Source organism: Triticum aestivum, chromosome 5B, assembly GCF_018294505.1.
Source record: "Triticum aestivum cultivar Chinese Spring chromosome 5B, IWGSC CS RefSeq v2.1, whole genome shotgun sequence".
NCBI lineage: Eukaryota > Viridiplantae > Streptophyta > Magnoliopsida > Poales > Poaceae > Triticum > Triticum aestivum.
The window spans coordinates 164,798,291-164,804,290 of record NC_057807.1 but is presented as its reverse complement, the minus strand read 5'-3'; positions in this window follow the sequence as shown (position 1 = coordinate 164,804,290).

The following is a 6,000-nucleotide window of genomic DNA, read 5'->3' as shown; positions in this document are numbered from 1 at the left end:
CAGGTGCCCTCCCTTGCACCGCAGAAATCAATCGAACAACACATCAATCAAGAAACTTGCACCTTGCTTGATCAGCCGAACGGACGAGGTGTATTTGAACCTCATACACTGGAGGCATCAAGGGGCGGAGGCACAAGGGGCAGTGGAGCAAGGTGAGGTCCATCGAGACCATAGAGAGCTCCATCATCGGGTCCTGTTCTGTCTGCATGATCTCGCCCTCCTCGTGCACAACCATCTCTCGCTGTAGGGCCGGGGCATTACAAAGCTTTACCGTCACATATTGATACTACTTCAAGGTGCATTAAATCAACACATGCAAGTATCAAAAGGAGAGTCATGGCATGCATGCATGCATTGTAATTAATGCATCGGTAAACGCAAATTATTGAAATATATCGAGTGCGGTGCTTTGATGTGTCGTGTCAACTCATACAACAACGAGAAGTTTGATTATCCTCTCCCTCGCAGACTTAACTACACCTGCCTTTGGCTCTATGACAGGTTGGCCATCCACCTATTGGGCCCACCTGTCATGCACGCAAAGGCATGAGCGTCCCTCCCTCGCCCATGAGCGTGGTGGCTGGCAGGACTAGGAGAAGCTTTCGCTACACGCTCTCCCTCCCGCACGCGATGGACATGCAGCAGTTCAATCGGTTTCAGATGGCCAGAAGCATACTGTAGTACTCCTCCAGTGCAATAGTATTCCATCATTGTTCGACTTCCCGAAGAGGCAAAGAGGCAAGCGCAGCCCAGATGCTCATGTGGCAGTTTAATGTGTAGAGTAGTCTAGGATAGCGTGTACCATGCCTATAAGCTTAAAATCATCGGTCGGCTCCATGCTATGTGGTCGTCTCAAAGTTTTTTTAATTAAAATAGTCTTCTGGCCCTACCTGTCATCCTGGTGATTGTAGTTTGCACGCTCATCTGGTCAGGATAGGAATATATATTTTAATTTGTGGTGGGTAAATGTTAAAGGTTGTAGCAAATATATTGTACACTGCATGTCTTTTAGCCAAGTTTAGAGGCAAGCATGTGGGGCCACTGCTATGATGTGTCGTGTCAACTCGTACAACGAGGAGAAGCTTGATTTTACTACTACACGCCTTCTCCCTCGCCCATGCGCGTGGTTGCTCGCAAGCTTATAGTACTACAACAAGCTATCCCTCCCGCTCGCGGTGGACGGACATGCAACAGTGGATTCGATACTGCAGAAGCAGTAGTAGTAACATCATTGTTCGTCTTCTCGAAGAGGCGAAGAGCCAAGCGCAACCCGAATGTGGTAGTTGCGAACCTTGGAGCATGCATATAGCCAGGCTCTTGCATGAGAAAATATTGCTATGTGAGCCCACTATTGTAGTACGTACTTGCTAGTATAGCCCTGTAAACCAGAAAGGAGTATTTGCCTTTCTAGAGATTTCAACAAGTGACTAGACTACACCGAGATGGAGTACATATGGAGCAAAATGAGTGAACCTGCACCATAAATAAATACGTAGTTCTCTCGTTTTCCTCTCCGCAGTGCACAATATTGAGTATATTAACTAGTCTCTTTTTGAGATGCATTTATGTTTTTTTTTGACACAGTACAGACGCAAGCTGTCGGTGTACTAGAGTAGGGGTACCCTAGTATCCCGAACTTGTGCACGGGCAGTCGCAGCACCCCGAGGCAAGGCTTGCCGGGTGACCGCCAAGGTCCTCCGTGGTTCCTTTGGAGCCATTCAAGAACAAAGTATTCAAGCCAAGGAGACAAGGCCCCGGCAAGAGGAGCTTGCCGGGAAGGCCAACCAAGGCATCTCAAGGAACTTGCCGCGACGCGCCACGCGTCCCGGCGAGGCCCGGTGAGCGACAAGCTTCCGGACGCGACAAGACAACGACCGCGGAAAGGCGCTTGCCGTGGCAAGCTACCACTCTGTACCCGTGCTCCAGCACATCCACCAACGTGTCGCCCTGGGACCTTTCCAGGCGCACGTGGCAAGAGGCTGTGCAGCCAGCGGTGCACGGTGGCAAGCGACGCTGACAAGATTACCATCGTGGCAAGCGGTGGCGTCCCTGACGGTCCCTTTTTGCACTATTTGGGCGACGCAGACGGGCATTTAATGCCTTTGTCCCCTGCCGTCAGGGTTAGGTATGATACACTGTACAGGTAGTTGTACCAACCGCAATTCCTTTTCCATTTTTACCCTTGTCTATGTTGCCACCTGTCGGTGACCCCTTTAGCATATAAAAGGAGGCCCATGCGCAACGTAGAGGGGGGTTTCGAGGGTAGAAAAACATTCACGCTCGGTCTCGTTAGCAGCTAGTGTGTACTGTAGCACTCAGCGCTCCCGAACAAGAACTCAATACACTCAGACATGCAGCAGTAGGAGTGTTATCTCTCCGGAGAGCTCCGAAGCTGGGTAAACTGCTCGTGTGCTTCGCCTCGATCCGCTCTTTGTGCGATCTCCGCCCCCCGTCGAACCGAAAGGGGCTCGGTCCGCCGGTCCCATAGGTGTTCGTGGATCAGTTTCCCCGCAGCGCCGCGAGCCGCTGCGCCTCGGCCGACTTCACGACTTTCCCGGCTTTCGGAGCCATGGCGGAGGTGGTGAGAGAGATCGACAGTGTTGGTCGTGCCGGTGGCGATGGGGGCGGAGCGCTGCTCTCTCTCAGCTATGGGAAGAAGGGGGGAGCGGCGGAGGTTTTTTGAGATTGGAATAGCAACCGGCGAGATGGGCGAACTGCCCCTGTTTCCCCTGCTTATAAAGAGGGAGGGGGCGGACGTTCCGTCTTTCCGAATAAAGAAACCACCCACGATCTCTCCCACGACGCCGCATTCGACGCATGCCGTTCGAGATGGGCGCGGTGGATACAGAGTGAGATACGGCGTAACCCAGGCCGCGCGTGCCCGTGCCCTGTTTTGGGCCTGGCCCAACAGCGCTCGGCACCGTGTGTGGCCTAGGCCTGGGGGCTCCTGTCGGTGTACTAGAGTAGGGGTACCCTAGTATCCCGAACTTGTGCATGGGCAGTCGCAGCACCCCGAGGCAAGGCTTGCCGGGTGACCGCCAAGGTCCTCTGTGGTTCCTTTGGAGCCATTCAAGAACAAAGTATTCAAGCCAAGGAGACAAGGCCCCGGCAAGAGGAGCTTGCCGGGAAGGCCAACCAAGGCATCTCAAGGAACTTGCCGCGACGCGCCACGCGTCCCGGCGAGGCCCGGTGAGCGACAAGCTTCCGGACACGACAAGACAACGACCGCGGCAAGGCGCTTGCCGCGGCAAGCTACCACTCTGTACCCGCGCTCCAGCACATCCACCAACGTGTCGCCCTGGGACCTTTCCAGGCGCGTGTGGCAAGAGGTTGTGCAGCCAGCGGTGCGCAGTGGCAAGCGACGCTGACAATATTACCATCGTGGCAAGCGGTGGCGTCCCCGACGGTCCCTTTTTGCACTATTTGGGTGACGCAGACGGGCATTTAATGCCTTTGTCCCCTGCCGTCAGGGTTTGGTATGATACACTGTACAGGTAGTTGTACCAATCGCAATTCCTTTTCCATTTTTACCCTTGTCTATGTTACCACCTGTCGGTGACCCCTTTAGCATATAAAAGGAGGCCCATGCGCAACGTAGAGCGGGGTTTCGAGGGCAGAAAAACATTCACGATCGGTCTCGTTAGCAGCTAGTGTGTACTGTAGCACTCAGCGCTCCCGAACAAGAACTCAATACACTCAGACACGCAGCAGTAGGAGTGTTATCTCTCCGGAGAGCTCCGAAGCTGGGTAAACTGCTCGTGTGCTTCGCCTCGATCCGCTCTTCGTGCGATCTCTTCCCCCCGCCGAACCGAAAGGGGCTCGGTCCGCCGGTCCCATAGGTGTTCGTGGATCAGTTTCCTCGACACAAGCGCTCATATACACGCATACATTCACCCCTATGAACGCACACATGCACACCCTACCCCTATGAGCACCTCCGAAAGACTGAGTTGGCACTATCATCTTGAAATTTACGAAGTCACCATAGGCACCTCGTCGTCGACGGGAACATCTCCTGACTCGCAATAGACGCGAGTGGCAGTCGTCTCCATAGGTGCTTGAATGCCAAGGAGGGAGAGGGTAGCGGTTCCTGAGATGTTGAACGGTCAATGATGCATCCTCAATTACATGCAGAGGGAATTAACTGGAGAAGCAGAATAGAGCCAGCACGATGTGAATGCAATAGAGTTTGGACTCTCATATAAAGGCGCCCCACCACTCCAATACATCTACTCCTAAGTCTCTGCGCAACACTGCTCACTCCAATCCAAGACCAAGTGAATAGAAGCCACAAGCACCTATGGAGGCGATGGACGCGAGCGGCAGTCGGCTGTGCCAAATCATCCAAGGCGCCGGCCTGCGGCCCCGCACCGCGCAGCATTTCCAGACAGTGCTGGCGACCGCCGGCATCATAGCCCTTGCCGACACTGGCTTTGCCTCTCGCATGGACGACATGATGGTCAACTCCATCTGCAAGTTCACCGCCGTCAAGAAGCATGCAGACGACCTTGCCGTACTGCTCTAGCCCGCGCACTCAGGCTCCTCATTGCCTGCCATCCTCATCGGCCTCCATGGTGACAAACTCTTTGAAGCCCTGGTAGCCCTGCAGGTGCCGGAGGTCGCGACGAAGAATGTGCACCTCGAGGCCGCGCTCCCCGCGCAGCGCCTCGCCATGCAAGAAACCGTCGACCTGCACATCCACGTCTACGAGAAAATCGTCTACATAGGACACTACAAGGCAAGCGAGGACAGAAAGACGTTGGCCTTCTTCCAGCGGCTAGAATCTTTGGACGCCATTTTTCAGAAGCACGTCGACCTGGCCATGAAAGTCGCTGCTACTTAGGCGACATTCGGTTGGCCGACGCCCTGAGTCGAGGAGGTGGACGTCGTCAATGGATGCAACTCTTATTCTTGCCTCCTATAACCAGCACTTCATCACTTCGTGGCCTTAATGTTTTATTAGTATAGTACTCTCTCCGTTTCCAAATATAAGTCTTTCTAGAGATTCCAGCAAGTGAGTACATACAGAGCAAAATGAGTGAATCTACACTCTAAAATATGTCTACATACATCCGTAAGTTGTATTCCATTTGAACTAGTATCTAAAAAGGCTTATTTAGGAATGGAGGGAGTATATGGCATTTTTATTCCAGTCATAACCTTTTCACTGTGTGATGGGGCCGTAGTTGAGCAAACCCACCCCGCCCACGGGGCGTCGACAGAGTTTAGAATTAGAAGAGAGAAACTAGGGAGGAGAGCTAGCTATAGCACGGACGCTGTTGTCATATGGGACTCGTGTTGATAGAATAGGAGTATTGAGCACTCGTACCTCTTTTTTTGAGGGAAAAATAGTCGTATGTCTAGTACCACTAGTTGGGTGCGTGCGACCTATAGCTGTCATCACTTTATGTCTCCTTTTCGAACCGCAGCTACGCTTTACATTACATATTTTTTTCACGCATTTATCCTCCTATATGTACTCCTAGGCTATTTCCACGTGCTCCCTTTAGCCGACATGTCGGACATAGAGCATCTGGGTCGTAGTGCATGCACGACTCGGAGCATATGCCGAGGTACTTTACGTTTCAGACCTCACAAATTACATGCAAACCCCCCACAGAAGAATAAATAAGTAAATGAATTACTACATGAAACCGGATTATTTTCATAGAAACCGGAGCATGTTCATTAAATTTTGGACATGACACATTTATAAAAAATGATCGGACCTAAACCAGTCTAAGGGCCTCTTTGATTCGCAGGATACTGAAAACACAGGAATGGGGAAAGTATGATGGCGATGAACTAAGACGAGGAGAACTCTAGCTCAGTTAGAGGTTAGAGTTAGATTCTAACCCTGAACTAACTCTAAACCAAAGAGGTGTATGGATGGCAGGGTTAGATTGAGAATAAATGCTCTTTCTCAATAATTTGACTACTTTGGACCAAATTTCCTGCCGGATTTGGTGTGGCCGGCTCTTGTGTGGCCTCCTCCCACTC